At 37.7% G+C, this 25924-nt stretch overlaps 1 protein-coding gene across 14 annotated transcripts in view; it reads right to left on the minus strand.

Moving 5' to 3' along the window:
- DLGAP1 (DLG associated protein 1) overlaps positions 1 to 25924 on the minus strand; it is a 1070811-nt gene that overhangs the window by 671867 nt on the left and 373020 nt on the right. For all 14 annotated transcript variants that reach the window (XR_013165255.1, XR_013165259.1, XR_013165262.1 and 11 more), the window contains exon 3: positions 14179 to 14274. The gene's annotated coding sequence lies outside the window, so the exon portion shown is untranslated. The remainder of the gene's footprint in view (positions 1 to 14178; positions 14275 to 25924) is intronic.

Genomic DNA, 25924 nt, shown 5'->3' on the forward strand with positions numbered 1-25924 from the left:
ATATTTTGAGCACCAGGTAAATAACTATTTTCAATGAGTATTAATGCAACATATTCAGTACCATCCAGAACTATTTATTATATATCTCAATAGGACATCCAGGTACTGTCCAGACATGTCTTGTCATAGTTTCTTAGAAAAGCTTAGTCACATGATCATTCTACCATACCCAAACCTTGCAGAATACTGCGATTTAAACTATTAGAGCCCATTTGATTTCATTACAAGAACACCAAGCATGCTCCTTTCCTGTTGGTCTTTCAGGATGTTTTTGAAGCTCCATATACTCTGAAAGCCTTTCTCAGCTAGACAGACAAATGAGTCCCTCCTATTTCTCAAATTTTCTGAAATGGCAAACTTCAGAGGCATCACTGATACAAGTACAAACACTCCCATCACCCTGACTGAAGATGGAAAAGGGCATACGTACACAGACCATTGCTGGAATAATGATTAGTCAATGTAAATGACTGATTAGCAAATGAGTACCTAAGTGGCATCAGTGTAACTGACATCTAAATTTGCATTAATATCTCTTATTTCAACACGCAGAATTTCAGGACAATTACCTATTTACTATTTACTTACTGAGCACCTACTATATTAGAAACTAAAGAAACGATGATTAAACAAGGCGGATTTAGTCCTTGACTTTGTGGACTTTACATTCCAGTAGAGAGGGCAGATGCCATCCTCTTCCCAGACAAACGCACACAGACGTGCATGTACACACACATATGTACACACAAACACACATGCATGCACACGCAGAACACCAATGCAGACATGTGAGAGAGTCGCACATTGTGATGAGCGTCATAAGCACCACCGAAAAGGAGTGAGGGGTCATTGCATGGGGTCAGGGAAGGCTACTCTGAGAAAAAGACTGTAAGGAGGACATTGGAAGCAGGAAAAAGCCCAGAGTGCTTGGGCAGAGAGAATAAGAACTTGAGAAAACTGAATGGAAATCGTCCAGCCTAGTTGGAGAGGGGGGAGTCAGGGGAGGGGTGATGAGAAAAAGGGCTGCCTTGAGCAGAAGTTACTGAAGAAGGGACTATTCCATCTAATTCTATTAAAAAACAAAGATCATTATTGTCTCTTATATGTCAGCTTCAGGAAGTGAAGTGTGTGTGTGTGTGTGTGTGTGTGTGTGTGTGTGTGTGTGTTTGCGTGTGTGTGCGCGCACGCCAGAGAGAGAGATGAGAGAGATAAGGAAGACAATTATTTATTTATTAAACACATGATAAGAGAGTCAAACCACGTGTGGGCTCTTTGGGTTCATGTTACTGAAGCACTACAATCATTTTCTTCCAAACGACAAATGGAATAAGAACAAACGAGATTTAAAAATAAAACATGCAAAGAGCTGCAGTACTTCGGAGCAGAGGTTGGTAAACTTTTTCTCAAAGGGCCAGAAAGGACATTTTAGGTTTAGCGGGCCACATCATCTCTGCTGCAGCTTCCCAGCCCTGCTCGCAATGTGAAAGCATTCACAGACAGAACCTAGAGCAGGCAAAGTGTGCTCAAGGAAAGCTTCCTTTCCATTAACAGGAGATAGGCCAGATTTGGCCCATGGGTTGTCATTTCCTGACCCCTGCTTTAGAGGCAAGAGGACAATTCAAAATAATATCCCAAAGAACAGCTCCTAAATATTAAGCAGATTCCTAAAATGCAAGACCCAGGGTATGACGACAAGACAGTCATGTGGCTTCTCAGCCTGTAAGACTAGACCTGATGGATTTTCTAACATCGTGGTAGCCATGGGCACAAAGCTATGTCACAGTGTAAAACAAATCCACAACTGCTTCTATTGACACTCTACACAAAGATTTTATTTTTAAAATGTCTGAATGCTTCTGGCAATGGGCAGGAATTTGGCACAGATGAATCACAGTTCCCATCCAACTCTAAGATTCTATGATTCCAAAACTTAAATTATGATCAATTACTAATCTCTGGCAAGATTTCAAAAGTAGTTGAAATGGTGTTTTATGGACTTCTCCTGGATTAACACTTTTTTGCAAATTCTAGAATGCTAATTTTTGAAGCTGGGCAACTTGAAAAATAATAGACTATTTCCTAGTCAATTTGGAATTGCTTTCTTCTAATCGAGGATTAATTGGTACAGCATGTAAAATCTGAAGTCTAGAAATGGACCCTTCAGGCAACTCATTTTTTACTGAAATGAGTCAACTACTAATAAATAAACAACAATTCTACTTTTTAAAAATACAAATGAGAGACTATCTTTAACTAAGTATTCAAATAGTGTAGTCATTAATTATATATTTATTCGCCAACTATTAGAGCCTAAAACCACACCTGATATATATAGGGTATAAAAGTACTTACTGATTGAGTGAATGAATATGGACTTTGAACTATGGTACCTGGGTTCACTTTCCAGCTCTGCCACTCACTAGCTGTGAGAACTTGGTGGGGATTACTTAAGGTCTCTGTGTTTGCCTTGATTACTGGTAAAATGGAAATGAAAATAATACCTATCCATAGAATACTGTGAGAGAAAAATTAGATAGGACTCCTAACTAAAGTACTTGGCACAGTGCCTGATACATAGTCACATTTCAATAAAAATTGTATTATTTCCACTTGTATTTTCATTTTGCCAGGTTCAATTGTTAATGTTATAGTTTAGTTTGCCAGGGCTGCTATAACAAAGCACAACAGACTACTTGGCTTAAACAACAGGAATTTCTTGAATGAGTTTGAGAGGCTCAAAGTCCAAAATCCAGATGTCTGCAGGATCATGCTTTCTTTGAGGTCTTGGTGGTGGCTCAAGCTCTGCTCCCGTCACGTAGCTGCCTCCTTCTACCTCTGCTTAAGTCATGTGGCCATTTCTCTCCCTCTGCTTCTGACCCATGGCCTTCTCTCTCTCTACCTCTGCTTCTGCTATACAGACGTCTCTCTCTCCCTCTGGTTCTGACACATGGCTGTCTCTCTCTCCCTCTATTTAGGTCACATGGCCATCTCACTTTCCCTCTGCTTCCATCACGTGGCCATCTCTCTTCCTTCTGTCTCCTGTCCCCTTTGACTGTGTCCAAACTCCTTCTGCTTATAAGGACTCCAATAACATTGACTCAGTTTGGCCTCCTCTTAACTGATAGCATCTTCAAAGATCCTGTTTATAAATGGGTTCAAACTCATAGGACTGGGGATTAGAAATTGAGCATGTCATTGGAGCAACAAGCTTCAATCCATAACAGTTAACCAGCATACAAGCAGCATATAATTCAAAGGTAGAAATGGCTTTCCAGTGTCCTGCTAATTTCTGGAAAAGTAGTATCCAATCAAGAATTTACTCAAGTACTTTGCAACTAAAATTAAAAGAAGAAAACAACACAAAATGAAAACCTGCTAAGATTAATACACCAAGTATCTATCTGCTGTGAAATGCACTTTGCTAGGTATTAAGAGGGACTCAGAGGCATGGGAAGCAATCCCTGACATCAAGGAGTTTTAAATCTTTTTCATAAAACAAAATACATAAATAAAATAGATAAAGGGAATTCACCTACTCATTACACATTTATTGAGCATTAACTATGTACCAGTTACATCACTTTAATGCATCACTTTCCTTGACGGACAGAACAACCAAACAGAGGATCAGTAAGCATATACAGAATTTAAAGATGTGATAAATGAATATTGGACATAACTAATACACTTTGATTGTTATACCCCAAAACAACAGGGTACATTTTTCTTTAGTGTTCATGGAACACTCTTCAGGAAATATTCAAACCACTTCTCTGATCAGAACAGAATCAAGATGGGAATTAATAATCTCCAAGAAATCAAAAGTTTCACAAATACATGGAGATTAAAGAATACACTCTTAAATAATCAGTGGGTCAAAGAAGAAATCATTAGAGAAATTGGTAAATACCTGGAGATGAATGAAAATGAAGATACAACATATCAAAACTTATGGGATGTGGCAAAGGCAGTGCTGACAGGGAAATTTATCACTCTAAATGCCTATATTAAAAAATAACAAGCAAAAAATTGATGATCTAACTGCTCACCTGGAGGAAATGCTCATCTGGAAAGAACAGCAAATTAATCCCAAATCAAATAAAAGAGCAATAACTAAAGTTAAAGCAGAAATAAATGACCTGGAGGAAAAAAGAATAGAAAAAAAATCAACAAAATCTAAAGTTGGTTCTTTGAGAAAATCAATAGAATTGGTGGAAACCCTAGCTAGACTGAAAAAGAAAAAAAGGGAGGGGGGTGCAAATAAGCAAAATCATAATTGAGAAGGGGAGTTACTACCATGGATCCTGAAGAAATTTGAAAAGTCATGAGGATATTATGAACAACTAAATGCTAACAAACTAGACAACTTAGATGAAATGGACAAATTTCTAGAAATACTAGAACTACTGACACTGACTCAAGAAGAAATAGAAGATCTTAACAAACCAATTGCAAGTAAACAGATTCAATTATTAATTAAAAAAATTTCCTACAAAGAAAAGTAAAGGGCCAGGTGGTTTCACAGGGAAACTTTATTAGACATTTCAAAAAGCATTAGCAATGAACTAGATGTTGCATCTCTGCAGCTAGAATACACAAATAACTTTACAAGTAACACTTCCATATGTTTCATATTTTTAATATTGACTATTAATAATAAAGATTCTATAAAATAATAATAAATAGAACACACTGAGGGACACAGAAAGGTACATAGTGAGATACACACTTTGTTTTGTACCATCAGCTGTTCACACACACACCTGATATTAAGTCTCTGATACTACTAATATTGGCATAAAATGCATTAAATTATACATATGTTCTGGCACTACACATATCCATGGGGATAAAGGCAGCCATAATTTTAGAAAGTATTTACGCTGAAAGCATCAAAAGAACCATTTTATGGCTCACTGAATGCCCTAGTATCTCCTAAAAAAGGTGTGTACATATGCGAGTGTGTACAGAAGGTGTATCGTAGTGATTAATAGTGTTAATAATTTATGCAAACACACAGAAAGCGTATCACATAAAACAATATATTACATAGAAATATTTCTATTATCTATGTTTATAAAAAAAAGTGAACTGGCAACTACTACTTATATCAGAAGTTCTTAAGCTTTCTTCTATCCCACCCTACTATAAAAGTCTTCCACTCAGCCCTGTGGCTCAGGGGCAGAGTTCCTGTTTGCCATGCCAGAGACCTGGGTTCCATTCCCAGTGCGTGCCCCCCAAAAAACAAAGTCTTCTGCTCAGTAGTTTAACAGTAGTAGTTCAAGAGTTGAGAGGGCAAAAAAAGAAAAAGAGAGGAAGGGACTATTCATTTGGGGGAATCACATAGAGTTGGAAAAAAATAATTCAGAAACAGTATCTTAGGAAGATTATTATGAGGCTGGCTGGCAATAAGGAATTTTGGAGGGGGGCAGCATGAGGCACAGGTGTGTAAACATACCGCTACAGCAGCCCAGGCAACTGTTGGTGAGCAGGATGGTGGAGAGGATGTTAGGAAGAGGAGACTGGGGAGTTGGGATTTGAAAGCATAGGGTAAAAAGACAATGAGACCTCAGAAGGAGCTGGATTAGTAGGTGGGAGTAAGTGAGGGAAGAGCCAGTGTTGATGCCAAGATTTTGACATTGAGATAATGATGGTCCCATTTAAAAAAAAAAAAAAGGTAGATAGTTGGGACAGGATGACTGAATTTGTAATTATGCAACTTGTAAAATATATGTCATGTTTGAAAGAGAGAAGTTCCTAAATCAAAAATTATGACACAACCAGCTTAATTAAATTTCCTAGTCTGAATCCTGAAACTTTCAGTTTAGCCTTCATGACAAATGACATCCCTAGTCTCCTGGCTCTCTTCTGTCTGTCTCCATTAACTCCTTCTTCCTCTCCTGCCCCCTTAATGTGAGCCTTCCCTGGGGTTCGAGCCATAATCTTTTTCTGTTAATTCTCTCCATGTGTGGGAAACTGGGAGGTGCGTTCATCTTATATTAAAATCCTACTGGAACTCAGCCCTCCGGTTTACCTCTCCAAGGCACTTTATCCCACATTCTACCTCCAAAAGTTTCTATAACTAAACACAGATTCCATTGAAAGATGTTGATAATAAAAACACCAGGAATAAGCAGTAATTTAAAAGTCAAGGGAGAGAGAAAATTATTCAAGCTTTTAATACCAGGGTGTATGTTATTTACAGTAACTCTTAAATAAAAATGGATCCAAATGTGTGAAACTCTTATGAAATATTTTCCTATACGTAACATTTAGAGTTTCTTGATCCCCAAAGGAGATAAAATATATGCCCAATTAAGCCCCACTATAAGTTTCAGATTGAAACATTTGCGTTTCTTAGTACTTAAGACTCAGGAAGTCTTTGATTAGGAAAGCTGCCTCGCCAGGAACTGATTTTTTTTCCCCCAGGGGACATAATTAAAGAGTCTATGATGCTGAGAGCACGTGTTCACCAAAAGCGAGATGCCGTATTTACTAACGTATACCACACCCCCACGCGGAGGTGAAAATATCGAAGCTGTGCTACAGGTGGGTCTCCCGCAAAGGCTGAACAACACTCAGGAAAACAAAACAAAACAAAACCATGCATGGGGGTAAGTAGGGCCAGAAAATAAAAGACATTAGAAAACAACAGCAGAGCACACTGTCCAATCTCGAAATTCTTTCTGATCGTAACCATCTGAATAACTGGGCATAAAATACTAGTGTACACAATACACTAGTGTGATGTGCTACTTCATTCAACAAATTCATTCAAATTTACCAAAGGTTGGGGGTAAAGGAAATTTCATAGATGACGCCCAGATTTCTAACTTGAGCTACTGGGTGGGTGGGTGGTAGCGTCAGAGACTAAGAGCAGCAGAGGAGGGAACAGCAGATGGGAGCAGGCATTTATGAGCTCAGTTTTGGAAATAACGAGCTTGATGTGACAGTAAAATGCAAGTGGATGTTCTTGTATTTAATACACAGGCCCTAAACGTGATCAATAATTCAGGTCTGAGTTATTAAATGTAATTCATTTAAGATGATAACTCAAACTATGTCATCCTAGCTTGACCTTTGCTATTTAAACATTTAGCAATTGTTGAAATTTAACAATGTTTTTATTAATTTATGGTTTGAATTGTTTTCTCCAAAGTCTAGCCTCACAGGCGGCATGGCACTCCAATCAGCTCATCTCAAATTGGCAAATCCTTGCTTCAAAGTGCAATATAATAAATTGAGCCTCATCTCTAGCCCTCTTTTCCTGATATATGCTTTAAATTATCTCATTAAAGACCTGCCATTTGATTTCTGTGTGTATGACAATCAACACTGGCCAGACAAGGCAGCGGATAACAAAAGGGACACCAAGGGCCAACTGCCTGCATCTGAACCCCGCTCTGTCACTTAGTACTTATTTTTCTTTCTTTATCTAGCTTCTCCGTGTCTCAGTTTCTCCATCTGTGACTTACAGAGTATGTTTTACACTTGCTTTATGGATTAATATGCAATTTTTCTTAACTATGTATGTTCCTGAGAAGAACTAGTATTCTCCAACTGCCAAAGGAAGTATTAAGGTTGTCAGGATCATCTTCTTTTTCGTCTACGTCGTCAATCACATTTCTGTGAACTTCTTCTATCATTACTTGAGGAAAATAACTTGAAGTTTGTTACTATGATAGCAGACTGCTGATTTCTACCAGTAGTTCTATACAACTTTTCAGATAGGGTTAAAGTGAAGTTGGAATCAGGTAACTCAGATGGAGTGCTGTAAACAATTTCTGGAACATACGTAAGGACTTTATCTGTATTTGCTATTATGCTTTTTATCATAAAGAAATACAACTAAAGCCTCCCAAATTTTGAAGTGCTTGAGAAACGGGCACTGAAGTATCATCCCAATTAGTTTGATACATTTGCACTTTATTTGATTCACAATTCCCAAGTTCCCATTATACTGGAACAGTAAAAGGAATTTCAGCAGCAACACTGGTTGTTTAGAATGGCATCATCTGTTTTCCTAAACTCAGTCATTAAATACATAAGATATTTTAATATGTCTGGCAATGGTGATAAACGCACAGCAAGAATGATGAAATAAACTCAGCCTACACTGCCTTTTTTCCTTTTCTTCTAATTTTTGTCATTTAGTAAATGTTGTCCTTAGGTATTCTTATACTGTCAACAAATAGTAAAAAAAAAAAAATCTGAGTTATAATGAACTTTTTTATCCTCTGTTTTAAAATTGTAATGGAAATTATTTTATTATATGGCAAAGAACATTTGTTTCATTAAGAGGATGCATAGGTCATTTTATTAAAAATGGCAAATATCAGTATTAACTGATCTCTGTAGAAATATCTATACTCCATGATGGGCAAGGTGTCCAGGTGAACCATATCTCCACCACCACACAACCTGCTACATGCATTCACGTGTGTACACATCTGTATGTGTGTTTGTGTGTGCCCTAGAGCTTGAATCATCATCATCAGTGTGATTTCCTTCTTGATGGTGATAAGTCTCTGAGATATGACAAATAAACGTAACATTCCACAATTAGATTTTAGTTTTCTTACAGATGTCTGGAGTAATCAAGGCACTCAAATAGCACTAGCAGTTCTTAGCTCCTAAGTTAATTCTGACATAAAAAGTACAGAACATTAAAATAGTAAGATTTACCCCAATACACATTAACTTGCAAATAGAGGATTTGTAGAATATTGAAATAGAAAAAGAAAAGCCAAGAGGATAACATGCTCTGCTAAGACTGAATTCCCGCTGAAAAATGACTAGGGTTAACCAATATCAAAGGGACAATTTAACCTCAAATATATGTAAAAAGAGCAGCAAAATATTCAACATTTGCATGGATGTTGTAGTAAATGAATCATTTATGGACCAAAAATTGATTACTTTGGCCCTGGAGTATAACGCTGCATTGGGAAAATGGGACATGAAAATAATTTTTTAGAGAACAAGAAAGAAGAAAACAGGAATAACTTCGTACTTACTGGAATCAGATCAAAATCAACAGTGCATGAACATTAATTCAGGCTAAATCTATATCTTGAAGGATCTTTATTTTAGTTTCTGCCAAAACTTTTGTTAGATAACTAGCAAAACGAATGCAATTTGCAAATTTTTTGTTTTGACCCTGAAGGAGTCACTTAATGAGAAGAGTCTTGTTTGGTATGTGTAATCATTGGCAATGTACAGAACGAGAGATAACTTGACTAGATGAAAAAGTATGTTAGATTTCCCCATTGGTCTTCAAAGTCTCAGATGACTAAGTAATAGATACATTTTCTAAACTGAATTCATCTTTCAGAGTTCCAAATAAAAATGTCTTAGTCTTGTACAATTATATTAGCGAACAATATAACTTACACTACTCTCTAAAATCTTCACTTGGGTTATCATCAGCTTGGAGGCATGTAGGAATTTTTAGAGCTATACATGTTCAGCATCTGCCAAGAGCTAGATTTGTACACATTATCTCTAGTCTTTTAAGTGATAAATACAATCTAGTAGGCCCAGCATGGATGTGCAGTAACTAAGCCCCACAGTAAGTTCCTATTTCCTATAAATGCCCAACCCATTGACAGGAATGGGTCTTCTGGGCATTTCCAGTAAATGCCCAAAAGACCAAATTCAAATACAGCCAAATCTTTAGCAGTTATTGCCTGCTAACTTCCTCCTTCCTACCTCAACTAACTTCCTCATTTCTAAGCAGCCACCAGCTCCCCACTTTGTAAGACCCCACCCTAAGCTAACATGGAAACTTCATGCCAACTAATAAGAACATTTCCTTACTTGCTTCGGAGTTGGCCCTATATGAGCTTCTCCTTTCCATTCCCTCCTCGGAGCTCTTTTCTACTTTCAAAATGGAATGCCCAATTCACGAGTCGCTCAATAGAGCTGTGAGATCCTAAATTGTGCAAAAAGTTTTTCTTTTTTGTTTTTTGCATGGGCAGGCACTGGGAATAAAACCCTGGTCTCCAATATGGCAGGCAAGAACTCTGCCACTGTAGCACCATTGCCCTCCCAAGTTTGTCTTTTAACGAAGGCATCCTTGCAGATAATAATAACATTGCCCTAATTTTACAGATGAAAAAACTAAAGCACAGAGTATGGTTCAGTAAATTACCCAAGCCCACACCACTAATAAGTAGAAGATTAGCTTTTGATCTCCAATCTTTCTGTACTCAAAGCATTGCCCTTTCAACTTTATCACCATATATATGTGATTAGTTGATTGATTGACTCACTCAAACTTTGTACCTGATTTTTAGTGCTTCATATGATCTACATCCTGAGTGTGTAGGATTAGGCACTGGAATGAATCCCAGAGGTCATTTATCCTAAATGCTTTTTCTTTCTTTCTTTTTTTTTTTTTTTTTATAACTCAGATAACTGGAGCCTAGAGATTCAGCCAAGGACATATATCAAAGTAATGGCAAAGTAAGAACTAGTGCTTTTCCTATTAAGGTTAATATTAGGCATGTCATAACATGGCCTGTTAAAGTGAATTATGAAACAAATTTTTAAGAGTAAATTTTCAAGCATCCATATATTATCAATTGATTTTATTTATGCTAATATATAGTTAAGGGCTTTTTCATGGGTGCATTTTGAAGTTGACTCTACTACAGAATACATAATGGAAAAAATATGTGGGAATTTGGTTTAAAAACATACAGAATAAACTTCACACTGAGCTCTAAAAGTAGGCATTGAGCCCAATTTCTGGAATAAATCAAAGTGTAGGCAGAAAACAGACAGCAGGAACAGTTATTTTAGCAAGAAAAGTAGGATAGATTTATCAAGCCAATCATGGGATGATGTACGCAGAGAGAAAATGTGCAACACTGGTACATGAACACATTTGAATGCAAGAAAGCAAAAAAATCAGAAAGCACAATTGTCCTAAATGTGAATAAACATTCAAATTATGCTGCAGCTGCAAAATTTAAACTCAAGGAAGGGACATTTGCAAAAGAATTTATCAAATAGATGCGATTTCCTGGTTTTACATACCCAGTGGCTCTTTTATAAAGCAAAACGCACAATTTATCTTGATACAAATAATGTTCCCCCTCTATAATGTACTCAACCAAATAACAAGAAGTCTTTAGTGAAATAACCTGCTTTAATAAAAGAGCATAATACTACTGATACCTAGTGCTCATGCTTTGAATACATAGCTATTTCATGTAATAAAATGTCTCATATATTGAATATGCTCTTGCACAATAAGGAAATTTTCAAATGTGAAGAAAATCAAATCCATTTTTCCTTGTGGCACCAGCCAGGGTAGTTTCTTTCTAAGAAGTTAAGTTTATGGATGAAACCAAAGTTTTGGCTGCCAAATCTGTCCATTTATCCACTCATCCATTCACCCATCCATCATCCATGCAACAAATATTTATGGGTGTACGTAATTTCTCCTAACATTGTAGGAGAAATAAAAATGCATCAAGAGGCTTGTTTTGGGGAACTTTATGACATTAAGATGGTATCTGACCAGGGTACTCAGACTCTGAAATTATTATACCTCCCCACAATGATGATGTCCTTTTATTGCAATCAGGCTTCCATCCAAACAACAACACAGAAATTGTAGTGGCTGCCTAGATCATTTGATTTAAAGAGTGGTTCACCAAATAAAGTTTCCAGAGCAGCATCACCTGGGGAACTTGTTAGAAATGCAAATTCCAGACCAATCTGTGTTTGAGAATTACTTGAAAGGCTTGATAAATCACAGAATTGGCATTTCTAAGAAGTTTCCAGGTAACGCCCCGAATTCAGACCTTACTTTGAAAACCACTGAGCTCCAGTTTCGGTGAGAGAAGTCAAAAAGTAAGAAATAAGTCTGAAAACTTAGAGTGGCAGTTTCTAAATGCCTGGTTAAGGAAGTTGTACAATGATGAATTGGTAAATCAGAATTTTTTTTTTTGAGCAAAGAGCAGACAAGGTCAGAGCTGTTATTTAAGAAGACTTTGGAACAGAAGGAGACCAGAAAGAGGGAAACAACTGAGTTGCTCAGGTAAGAAGACACAGTAATTTAATCTTTCTCTGATGATTCAGGATTGTGTCATGTCTCCAGTGAACTGGGACCATGCCCTCAGTTTGTGTTCTGTGCTCAGGATGTGGTTTGTTTTAAGAGATACCTCCCCACTGTCATGGGATTCTCTCCATCCTACAGTATGATCCTGTCTACTCTTTCTGGTTTTTCTGCTTTGCAATCTGCCAGTTTCTTGCCCCTCCTCCTAGCTCCTCCATTTTCATTTCCTTCATCAGAAATTTGCATGCTAATGCTCATCAGTTTGGGTGTTTGTTGCTGTTTGTTTAATTTTTAATAGCTGCTCCTTAGAGAGTTCACCAATTACATTTCTCCTCTGAATATAGACTCCTCCAAGCCTTCACCCACCTTTATTTTAACCTGCTTAATGTCCACATGTCAATGTATTAAATCTATTTTACCAGTTGACCAACATTTAAGATTATTCCCAGACATGCATTATTTAAGTTATATTTTTCACATAAATAAGAACACTGTTAACAGGGCTGTTTCCAAATGGGAAAGATAAAAATTATACTTTTGTGTATCCACAGACACCTTCTTATGTATGAAACAATATAGAGTGAGAAAAAAGCACAGGTATAATAATATGCTAGTATATTATATCTAATTATTCCACCATTTTGATCATGCTTCTAGTCTTCTTATATAATGTCCCGAATGTACATGGGGACTAAGATGCATTTCTTACACTGAACATAGACAATGTATTGATGCAGGCATTAGTTTTGAAACAGCGTTCACTCAGGTTCTATGGCATTTCAATATAATCGTTCAATGCCTTTAAAGCACAAAACACTCTCTTCTTAGGGCTATTTCATTTGGAAGGGAATGTTATAATTTTGTTTTGCATGCTCTATGGTGGGGGTCACATTTCATTCGTTTTCCCTGTGACCATCCCATTATTGCAGCACCATTTGTTGATCTGTTTCTTCTGGGGGTGGGGGAAGGAGTGTATGGGCCAGGAGTGTATGGATTTCCTGCATGGCAGGTGACAGCTCTACCACTGAACTACCCTCACACCCCCAAGAAATGTTATAATTTAAAATAAAGTAAAAGGAGCTGTTACAGATGCTTCTGGCTCCCTGGGTCATGCCCCTTGGTTCATCCCTGAATTTAAATCATCACTGCAAAGATAGACAGCTCTGCGCCAACTCAGATTCTCCTCTCCTTTATAATGCCCACCCCAAGTGACAGCTGAGTGTCTTTCTGCCTTCTGCCTCACGCAGTTGCAGAACAGTCCATAATTGTGGGAGAGTTAATCTCCCTGGGTACCCAATTGGGGACAAAAGCAAGTAGATAATCCTTTTGTTGCACATCCAATAGGTGGAAATTCTGGGAGGCTTCCTGTACCCTTCTTGGGAAATCCCAGTGGAAGGAAACTTCCATTACCCACCCATATTTTGGCCTTTGTTTTTGCCAGATTCCCTCTTTCTGCTCTCTAATCACTGGTCTCTGGGAGCATAAGTTATAAATTACCCCAGCCACTGTTTCAGCAAGGAACCCAAAGAAAGATGGGCGCCTATTAGAGTATCAGCAATATTAATCACCATCTAACCTAATACTACCTGTGGTATATTTCTGAGTCATATGTCAATGTTAATAACCTTCTTTCTTTCCTCCAAAACCTCCACAACGTCATTAAAGGAGTGGAGATTTAGCATGGACTCACTGGGCTTTCATAGCCCTACTCAACACATTTAGATCACATCTGTGCTCTTGTGCTGATACATTCAATTATTTTTTTCTAAGAAAGAAAACCTGGTACCATTCCCTCTACTTCCATAATTCCATGCTTAACCTATCGTACAATATTTCAGTCCACAGATTCATGAAAATATGCCACTCTAGAATAACAACAGAGAAGCTAAACACATAAAACATAACTGTGCTAGATTGGTACTGATGACTAGGGAGTTTTAGAAAAACAGACTCTAAACTCAGCAGCCTATTAATATGTTTAAATTTACAAGCCAGAAATATTTTAAATTCAATTATACCATACTATAAAAAATACAAATTGTTTCCATAAAAGGTTGAAGGGAAGGCTTTAGGAATTTGCTAAAACAGGGAAAAGGAAATAGTTTTACCTTTGACGATCAATTTTCCATCTTTCTTGTATCCAAGGCAGGAAGAACTCCACAGCGCTTTTTATTTAAACCAGATGCCACTTGTAGTATGTGATACTGTTTTGAAATAAAACAAAATGTAATAATTAAACTATGAGCCTGAGACAAGACGACACTTAAGAATGATACATGAAATACACTGGCAGGATTAAATTCCCTGATGTGACAAGAGAGATTCATCATAAAGTTACATGGCAGTATTCTTCCCTGATGTCACATTTTGTATTTTCCATGCTTCTCAGAAAATAAAATCACCCAGGAAAAATTTTTAAATATCATTTTATAACACCTAAAGTAGGTATAATATTCTACAATCTACTTTTTTGCTACTATCATTTATACTGTCTTTTAAAAAGCAATACAACACAAGCATTGATTATCTGATGTTGTATTTAAAAGACTATACTAACTTCCTATATGTCATGTGTTTAATCAGCAGGCAGCTGTGACTAAAAAGCACTTTTTCCAGTGTGATTCTTCCAACCTCAGAGCCATGACCTTCCTAACTGTGTCACTTCAGACTTGCTGATGCCTAAACCAAACTATCACTCCTGATTACCGATGATGCTTTCTCAAGAAAGTAACAGAATGGAACTTACAACTGGCTGGAAAGTTTCTATTTCAGATCACTCAACTTGATGTTGAGCTGTGATTTCCTCTCTGAAAGGTCACAATAAAAGGACATGTGGGCCCCCTGCAAAAATGTTCTGGTGTTGACAAGTGTTGGTATCAACAGAGTTCTGTTTTTATTTTAATTTAAGCAATGTAATTTATTTAGCATATTAAAATAGTGGAAGACGGGGGGGGGGGGAGAAAAAAATAGTAAATGTTAACTTTTAAGCAAAGAAGCCGCGATATTCAGAATCGAGAATATAGGGTTGAATGATTTTTTTTAACCTCCTGATTATTTATAAAACCTGTAGTTCTTGAATGTAGACATCATTTTTACAGAAGAGGAATTAGAAGCCAGAAGAGGTGATTTTACTTGCTCAGTGTTATACAGCTATTTAGCACATCCCACATCCTCTGTCTCAAAGTTTTAAAAAAGGACGCTGGGCATCCAGAAAGTTCAGGGTCTGATACAATTCTCTGCAGATCTTGTTCAAGCAACATTTTGCAATTAGTTAATCTGGGAGGTTAAGTGTTTGGATGATGTAGGTGGTGGCATAAAAGAATGTCAGCGACGCAACAGCATCTTGTATTTGCACAGCATTTTACAAAGCATCATCAGGACTATTACACCTTCACATTTATTTCATTTATCCACGTTATAGATGATGAAAATGAAATGCTCAAAGTCTACTTTTGTTAAAAATTAATTTTGGTTTAAGGTAGTTCAAATTGGTTTGCTTCTGTAATTCTGCAGCCAAAGCACTAACGACACTGTATATTAATCCTTTTCTGTGAGTGACTCTATAAGCCAGTCACTTTAGTATTTAGTATTTTAAGAGGATCATTGAAAAAATATTGCCTGAGAATGTAGAAAAGGGGAATTGAAAGTATAAATGTACAGCATTTTATGGGATACCCATATTTTAGAAAAGGACAAGTTTTACAATGTGATAAAGTAGAACATACCCAGATGAGCAAGTCCTTAAAAGAGATTAAAAGATCTCAAGTCTTCTTCTGACAACATTTGTGGCCTTGTGAACTTCACCTAGCCTTTTTCAGTTTCAATGTCCTTATTTGTAAAATGGAGACAGTGAAACCTACCTTAGGTGGGTTAGTGTTATGGGTTGATTTTGTCCCCCCAAAAGATATGTTGAAGTTCTAATCCCCAGTAGCTCACAATGAGACCTCACATGGAAACAGTGTCATTACTCGGTGGGATTAAGTTAAGACGAGGTCACACTGGAGGAGGGTAGGCCCCTAACCCAACATGACTTGTGTCCTTATCAGAAGAGACAGACGTAGACAGACACAGAGAGGAGAATGCCACATGAAGGGTGAGAAAAGAAAGGCCATGGGGAGACAGAGGCAGGACCTGGAGTGATGCATCTACAAGTCACAGAAATGCTGTGCCTTGATGGTAAACAGCAGAAGCACTATGAGACAATAAATGTCTGTTGCTTTAAACTAGACAATAAATGTCTAGTTTGTGTTATACTGTTTTGATGGCTCTGGGAAACTATGATAGCTAGTATGAGAAAAAGTGAAAGCACTAATTCATTTGTTCATTTCGCAAAAGTTTATTGAGCATGTATAATGTGCCAGGCACTGTTAGGTGCCTGGAATAGATCAGTGATCACTTCATTTTACTGAAGATGGGGAGACAGAAAATGAACCATAAATATGATTAATCAGTAATTTATAGAGGTGAAACATGCTATAGACTTAAGAAAAAATCCACCAAGGTGAGGGAGAACAGAAGTGTAGGATGTAGGGGTTGTGCGGAGGTGAGGGAACCAAGAGTTAAGGATGAGAGGGAATTGGCACAAGCTGGGGAAGGGAGCTCCAGGCAGAGGGAACTGCCAGCACTAAGACCCTAAGTTGGGAGTGTGCTTCGTTGTTCCTGCAATAACAAGGCAGTCAATGGGGATGAAGTGAAGCGAGTGAGAGGGAGATCAGTAGATGTCAAGGTCAAAGACAAAATGGTAGTGATGGGGGTTTGGAGGTAAGGGAGGTGGAGAGAAGGGCTAGATCAAGGGATGGATCAAGTATTTTTGGCTTTTACTTTGAGAATAAATCCTTGCATCACAGGATTTTGAGGTCAAAGGGCTCATCTTGGCTGCTGGTAGAGAACAGATCATAACGGAGTTGGGATAGAAGCATCTGGAAAATTTGTCAGTCATCTTGGAAAGAGACAAAGGTGTCTCAGGCTCCAAAGACAGAACTGAAGGTGGTGAGAAGTAGTCGAATTGTTAATGGACTTGAGAGTTGTATTGGTTTGCAAGCTGCCAGAATGCAATATAACACAACTGGAACGGCTTTTAAAAAGGGGGATTTAATAAGTTATTAGTTGATAGTTCCAAGCTTATAGAAATGTCTCAAGTAAGGCATCCAGGGAAAGATACCTTAATTCAAGGATGGCCAATGGGTCAGGAATACCTCTGTCAGCTGGATAGTCATGTGGCTGGCATCTGCTGGTCCCTTGCTCCTGGGCTCCATGCTTTCAGTCTCTGTTTCTGTGGAAGTTCCTCACTTTGCTTCTTTGAGGCTGGCTTTCATCTCTTGGCTTCCCTTGGCTCTCTCCAAGTTCTGGCTTGCTTAACATCCCATGGCAACTGCTGCTGGGCTCCAAGCATTTCCAAACATCCATGTCTCTATTCTCTGAAGCAAATGGTCTCCAAGCATCTACATTTGCTCTCTGTGTTGGCTCTGAGGCTTCTGTCATTTCTGCCTCTCTACAAAATGTTTCCTTTTAAAGGATTCCAGTAAAATAATCAAGACCCACCTAGAATGGGTGGAGTCACATTTCCATCTAATCAAAAGGTTACACCCACAACTGGACCTGCCACATCTCTGTGGAGATGATCTAATACAAAGTTTCCTACCTATAGTATTGAATCAGTGTTAAAAGAAACGGTTGCCCCCACAAGATTGGGTCAGGATTAAAAGATGGCTTTTCTGGGGGTACATAACAGATTCAAATCAGCACACGAGTCAACAGGATCTCCTGACAGCTTGAATGTAGAATGCGAGAAAAGAGGTGAGATAAGGTGGACATCACAGTTTTCAGCCGAAACAACTGCTAGAGTGCACTTACCATGTCCTGAGATGAGAAAGGCTATGAATAGAGCAAGCTCTGGGCAAGATGATGAATTTAGTTTGATCGTATTTATTATGAGATGTCAGTGTCGAGTCAACTGGTCATGTTGAATATACAACACTGGAATTTGGGAGAGACGTCTGAGCTGAAGTTTGTATAAAAAGTTCCTAGAAAACTTTATGGCATAGCATAACTACTTGGTGGTTTTCTTATTTTCACCTACCACAGATGATTATGTAGTGCTGAAGCACAATAATTATGTGGACCACAGTACCTGGTATAGAGCAGAAACTGAACATAATTATAAATCCCTTCTGCTTTCTGCCTTTACTTACTTATTTATTTATTTGCATGGGCAGGCACTGGGAATTGAACCCCGGTCTCCGGCATGGCAAGCAAGAATTCTGCCAATTAGCCACCATCACATGGTCCTCTGCCTTTACTTTTAAATATTTATTTTTCCATCAACTACAATCTAAGACTGATCATACCTTTCTATGAAAAAAATCAATGTGCTGTAAGACATAAAAATCATATTTTTGATTTTGGCAGACTTTTTAAAATATAGAAAAAAGGATTGCTTGACAAAATATTAATAATAGTACTCAATAAGTCATATAATGGAACTTTTAGGGAACAAGGTAAGTTTTGGTTTAGACAAAAGCTGAAGGAAAGATGAAAACAGAACTGACATGAATCCATAGATCTAAAAGATATTCAACGCCTTGCAAATCTCCCTGGATTTTTTTTAAGACAAATAAACTGATCGATGGGCCTTATCTCCTAGCATTAAGGAAATGCTCTTTAACAACAAATGATAATCCTTTGAGATGAAGATGCAGACAGAGGGAAGAGATGATGACTCAAATCATAGGTCTCAGTGCACAGCTCAGGAAGCACATATGCTTGAGGGCAAGTTGAGGTGCTCTGGAAATTCTGGAAAGAAGTCTTTACACTCGAAAATTGTATCTTTAAAACAGCTTTTTTGGTTTGTAAATGCCTCTCTAATTTGAATACATTTTAAACTAGAATCCTTCTAAGTTCCAACCCTGTTTTATAGATGAGATTCATTAGGACAAGAAATTAAATATGTCAAGATCAGAGTCAGCCAACAGCGCAGATGCCAGTAGACCAAAGTTCTCCTCACTCTTAGTTTAGTTGTGCTACCATTCAAATAGTTTCTCTTAAAGTTTTCACCAAGTACCTTGTTACTGAATAAGCAACATTAATTCTTTGAACTCTGTTTTATCTTAAAATTTTACTCAAAAATTCAATAAAACTTTGCCTTTGTTTGAATGCAAGGTTAAATTAACTATCTGCCTCCTGGTACCCTGACTCCTGCAGAGGTTGACCTTCCAAACACGGATGTGTTAGTCTGTGACTCCTAATGTGTCTGAGACAGTGTTAGAGCACATAATATAAAAAGGAGAAGTAGCCAGTTTCTACTTCCTTGGTGAGTCACTTTGCTAATGATTCCACATTTGTATCTAAGAAACTTTAGGCAGGGCCAGTGTCTGGGTGTGTGACCTGTGCAGCCACACCTGGGCATTTCTGGACCTTTGTTTTGTAGGCAACTCCAATGGGGGAGTGGAGCGTGCTCATGGGCAGAGGAAATACACACACTATGTGCGTCGCAGTCATTCCTTGCTGCCCATTTGTATCTAGTGCTTGTGATGGTGAATTCTAGGGGCCAGGGTCACGGCAGGTAAGTGAGATTCAAAGAAAGTTTAGTTTGTTAAGCTTATGATTGAATAAGCAGGAGCCCCAACAGTATTAAGAGGCCTGGCTTCAGGTTCCCACCAGAACTCACCTCCAACTTAGAAGGAAAGAAATGGTGTTCTAAGAAACACGACGAATAAGGAAACCTATCGTAGCCATTTTTTTTTTATCTCCATATCAACTACTTCTGTGAAAATGAAGATATAAAAAGAACAGAAGTAGAGATAGTAAGCCATGGTTACTTCCTTACTCCTCAGTAAGCCAAAGGGAAAGAGTGTACCTAAACTGTGTATATATCAAGGGTAAAAGCAGTCAAGTAAGTTTTGTGCAGTGCTTCCACTGTTTGGCTAAAATGAAATACATGTACATGATATGAAATATAAACTGTGCAATTCATACTTTCATGGCACAATATAAAGATGAATGGCAAAATTCATGTTAATGATTTTTAATTTTCTTTTTCCTTTACTTGAAACATTAAATAGCAAATGAAAAACACTATGACAAAGTGAGAGAGAAATGGCAGAAGGAAACATTTTCATATTTTAGTACCAATAATGGCCTTTTTGTCTTGCTTTTTGAACAAGGGACTTGCATTTTCCATTTGCACTGTGCCCTGCAAATGGAAACCATTCACAATGTTATAATGAACTGGCACAGAATCCAGCAAGAACTTATAGCTTAAGTAAAGGATTTTGGAAGCGGACCCCCTACTCCTGAAAATCCTAGTACAAATGTAACCTAAATTAATCTAGTCTCTGTTCTGAAATCTCCTAATGTCTTTCTTTTCCCTTCTCTCCCAACTGACTCCTTGGCCATCTAACTAAAATTTGTAATTCAAGCCAGCCCATCTAAGAAGCCTCCCAATTTTCTCTCTTCCTCCATTTGAAACTCCATTGCCCACAAGGTCATATAGTTAGTTGGGGAAGAGAGTTAACTCGGTGATAAAAGTAATTTACTTTAAAGGTATGAATAACGGAGACACAGACCCTTTCAAGGAATATTTATATTTTAAAGAGGTACATGTTGGGTGATGCAACGGTGGCTCAGCAGGCAGAGTTCTCGCCTGCCATGCCAGGGACCCGGGTTCGATTCCCGGTGCCCGTCTGTGTTAAAAAAAAAAAAAATTAAAGTGGCATCTGTTAAGTTTAAATGACCTTAATATGTAAAAAACAATGTTCTATTACTCTCTGCTATGTAGGCTTTTTTACCCAACTCCACTTGAAGAAGTAGGTAGTAGTCTACTTCTGAACAACTACATGGGATTAAAAGAAATTGAAGTAACGGGTGCTCAAACGTAGTGTGCTGGTTTGAAAGGATATATGTCCCCTAGAAAAGCCATGTTTTAGTCTAAATTCCATTTCATAAGGGCAGAATAATCCCTATTCAATACTGTATGTTTGAAACTTTAATCAGATCATCTCCCTGGAGACGCGATTTAATCAAGAGTGGTTGTGAAGCTGGATTAGGTGACAACATATCTCCACCCATTTGGGTAGATCTTGATAAGTTTCTGGAGTTCTATAAAGGAGGAAATTCAGAGAGAGCAGAGCAGAACGACATAGGCCCGAGAAGCAGAGTCCACCAGCCAGTGATTTTTGGAGATGAAGAAGGAAAATGCCTCCTAGGGAGACTCAGGAGAAGAAGCTAGCAGATGATGCCATGTTTGTCATGTGCCCTTCCAGATGAGAGAGGAACCCTGACCGTGTTCACCATGTGCCTTTCCAGATGAGAGAGAAACTGTGACTGTGTTTGCCATGTGCCTTCTCACTTGAGAGAAAAACCCTGAACTTCATCGGCCTTCTTGAACCAAGGTATCTTTCCCTGGGTGCCTTTGATTGGACATTTCTACAGACTTGTAATTGGGACATTTTCTCAGCCTTAGAAGTGTAAACTAGCAACTTATTAAATTCCCCTTTTTAAAAGCCATTCTGTTCCTGTTATATTGCATTCATGCAGCTACAAACTAGAACACATGGTAAACAATTTTCCAGCCAACTGAATAGGGGAATAAGGCTTCCCAATTATGAACGATATAGGTTTATCTCATGTCTCTTTAAAGTTCACCAAAAAGCAATGCACTTTAAAATGTGTAGAGCTGGTTGGAAACTTGGCTCCCACCTTATTGTTTTTATGTATTTGATCTGGGTTCTTTCGGTCCTGTCGCATCTCAGGCTGTCTGCAGCAGCATCACAGCTTTGGAATTTGGCTAAAGGACTCTCTGTGCTGAAATTTTAAAGTACTGCCCCCACGATTACTCTCTTCTCTGCTAACAAGATGATTTGGGGCAAATCATTACAGAAGTTGTGTAATGACTCACTGTGATCTCACAACTGTTGCCCTGCTACAAAAAGATTAACTATCTATTTACAACCTTTAGAGCACTATTTATCAATATTTTAATCCATGTGGCAGAAGATCAAAACACCTTTTTCTTGAGACAATTAACAATCTATTTACATCTTTTAGAGCACTATTTATCAATATATTTTAATCCATGTGGAGGAAAATTAAAACACCTTTTTCTTGAGGGCAAATTCTTAGTTAAAACGAAAGTTCATATCCCAAAGAAGTGGGATATACTGGAGGCTCTAATACTTACTTTCAAATGTCTTAGGTAGGACCCTCAATTTTTTGTAATAGCCTAGGATTTCTTTCCTACAAATCTGTTTCATATGTTTACAAGTAGTTTTCTAAAACAAAAGAAAACAACCCCAAAACAGAAAAATAAGAAAAAACAAAGACTATCCAAATCCAAACAGCACTTTTGTTTCTTCTTTACATCTTTTAATATTTTCATTGAGATATCTTCACATACATACAGTTCATCCAAACTAAAAAATCAATGGCTCATGATATAATCACATAGTTGTGTATTCATTACCACGATCATTTTTAGAACATCTATATCACTCTAGAAAAGGAAATAAAAATAAATACATACATTCCATATCCCTTACCTCTTCCTCTCACTGACCACTAGCATTGAATCTACTGATTTTTTTTTTACCCCTTATCCCATCCCCCTTATTTATTTTTTCCTCCTTATTTTATTACTCACCTGTCCATTCTCTGGATAAAGGGAGCATCAGCTACAAGGATTTCACCATCACACAGTCACACTATAAAAGTTATATAATCATACAATCATCTTCAAGAATCAAGGCTACTGGAATACAGCCCAACAGTTTCATGTACTTCTCCAGCCATTGCAATGTACCATAAACTAAAAAGGGATATTTATATAATGCATAAGAATAACTTCCAGGATAACCTCCCAACTCGGTCTGAAATCTCTCAACCACTGAGACTTTATTTTGTCTCATTTCTTTCCTCCCCCTTTTGGTCAAGAAAGCTTTCTCAATCCCATGATGAGGGCTACCGGCTCATCCCCAGGAATTCTGCCCCACGTTGCCAGGGAGATTTAAGGCCCTGGGTGCATGTCCCACGTAGAGGGGAGGGCAGTAAGTTCAACTACTGAGTTGGCTTAAAGATAGAGGCCACATTTGAGCAATAAAAGAGGTTATGTGGGGTGACTCTTAGGCATAATTATCAGTAGGCTTACCTATCCTTTGCAGGAATAAGTTTCATAGGGGTAAACCCCGAGACCGAGGGCTCCGTCTATTGAATTGACGGTGCCCACTGCTTGTGAGAATATCAGGAATTCCCCAGGTGGGGAAGTTTAGTATTTCTTCCTTCTTCCCCAGTCCCCCAAGGGGACTTTGGAAATACTTTTTTATTCTCTGGCCAAATGATTGGCATTTATCAGGTTATCACACTATCCTGTACAAACCAATAAGCTCTCACACCCAATTAAGGATTCCATTATATAGCCTTTTGAAGTCCCATTCATTTCTCTTTTCATTCACAGGACTGTCGTTCACATTTCTTTCAATTTTGCCCTCTCTGGATGAGCTTAATGGAACAGTATAAGAATAGCTACATGTATTGAGTGTCTATTATATGTTAGACATTGTTTTAAACACATTACAAGGATTGTTTCATATAAAATTCATAATCACCCTATGAGTTAGGTGCTATTATCATTTTTCAGGTGAGAAGACTGAGATGCAGGTATACAAAGAAACTGTCCAAATTATTACAACTGATAGGTGGAGGTGCTATGATGAATTCTAGGTAGTCTGGGGTTGGCCACACACTCAAATACCACATTTCACTTGCCAGTATATACCTGAATATAAAAAGTACAAACATTATTTTTCATGAATTAATCTTCATCCACCTACCTAATCCTTTACATTGTCTGAGTATAACACTTTTCAAAGCTTGTTGTGTACTAGGAGCCTTAAACGAATTACTTCATTAGATATTAACTATTATCCCATTTTGCAGATTCGAAAATTGAGGCACAAAAAGATTGAGTTACTTGGCCAATATTTCACAGTTAGAAATTGCTGGAGCCAGCCTTGAAACTCAACTCTTTATCATTATGCTGTATTTCACTCTTCTGTGTCAAATTTAGTTTTCTTTATATTTAAAAATCAACTTTCTATGCCAACATATAAAAAAGCCTTATTTTCTTATTTAAAATCAAGTTGGTGATTTGTTCACTTGTTAGAGCCATATTTTTTTTATTGCAAATGAGACCAAAGTCTTAGTTCCAAGTCTGTATATGCCAGTTGCAGTTTCAATTCCATGGCCACAAATTGTAACCTTCTTCCGAGCCAGGCATTTCCCAAATGCATTGGGCTAATCCTGGATCAGTGAAACACGCATTTTTAAAATTGGACTGGACTTCATCATTCATCAGATCGAAGTTCCTCATTTCATAGATAGGAAAGGCACACAGAGAAGTTGTGTCCTAGTTGAGATCGTACAGCAAACTAGTAGCAGAGCTTGGACTATAATTAAGAGTTTTTGCCACTAAATTTGGGGTCTTTAGCCCATGCAACAATGGCAATCTCAACTATTTTTTCAAAGTGTCTTAAAAATATATTCAACAAATATTGTGTGGCAACTATGTGCTACTAGATGCTGGAGATAGGACATTAAACAAAAAAGAAAAATTCTTACAGAGTTTTACATCCTGGCACTGTAATTAAAAATTTAAAAATGATAAAGTGTATGAATTTAAACTACTTTGAATTTGCTCACTAGCAGAAAAGCAACTTTTTAAAAAGCACTGGCTTGAAATTGGAAGACCCAAAGCCATACCTTCTCACAGAAAGGAAAACTCATCTGCAGTTCTGTATTTATAATTGAAGAATTACTTGGTGTCAAATAGGAATGGTGTGGGTTCTTCAGTACTGTGCTGGTTTGAAGTAATTATGTACCCCAGAAAAGACAATGCTTTTAATCCTCACTTGGTATTGCTGGGTGGGATCTTTTTAATTTTTTCCATGGAGCTGTGACCTACTCAGTTGTGCACGGCAACTTTTGATTAGATGGTTTCCACCCATTCATGATGGGGTTGCTTACCGGCACCCTTTAAGAGGAATCCCTTTTTTGGGAAGCTTTTTAATGACTGATTCAATTTCTTTACTTGTGATTGGTTTGTTGAGGTCATCTATTTCTTCTTGAGTCAAAGTTGGTTGTTCATGCCCTTCTAGGAAGTTGTCCATTTCATCCACATTGTTGTATTTATTAGTATAAAGTTGTTCATAGTATCCTGTTATTGCCTCCTTTATTTCTGTGGGGTCAGTGGTTATGTCTCCTCTTCCATTTCTGATCTTATTTATTTGCATCCTCTCTCCTTCTTTTTGTCAATCTTGCTAAGGGCCCATCAATCTTATTGATTTTCTCATAGAACCAACTTCTGGTTTTATTGATTTTCTCAATTGTTTTCATGTTCTCAATTAAGAGGAATCCCTGTTGGTAAAAGCTTTTGAACCACCAGAACCAACAGAGCCCATGCAGCCAGAGACCTTTGGAGATCCAGAAGGAAAATGTCCCTGGGGAAGCCTATGAAATGAGGAGAGAAAGCTAGCAGACATGTTATGTGTCCTCCTACGTGAGAGAAAAACCCCGAACTTCATTGGCCCTTTCTTTGGAGTTATGCCATCTTTCTCTGGATGCCTTACTTTGGATGTTTTCACAGCCTTAGAAGTGTAAACGTGCAACTTAATAAATTCCCTTTTTAAAAGCTGTTTCGTTTGTGGTATATTGCGTTTTGGCAGCTTACAAACCAAAACAAGTACCAAGTGAGACCGAGAAAAGGAAAGGTCCCTATTCTCAGAAGCATAAGGCATGAGTCACATAGATAAAAGGTAAGAATTTTTCCCCTCAAATTAAACTTCTTTAAGCAAATGCCATAACATT

Source organism: Tamandua tetradactyla, chromosome 18, assembly GCF_023851605.1.
Source record: "Tamandua tetradactyla isolate mTamTet1 chromosome 18, mTamTet1.pri, whole genome shotgun sequence".
In the NCBI taxonomy this organism is placed as follows: domain Eukaryota; kingdom Metazoa; phylum Chordata; class Mammalia; order Pilosa; family Myrmecophagidae; genus Tamandua; species Tamandua tetradactyla.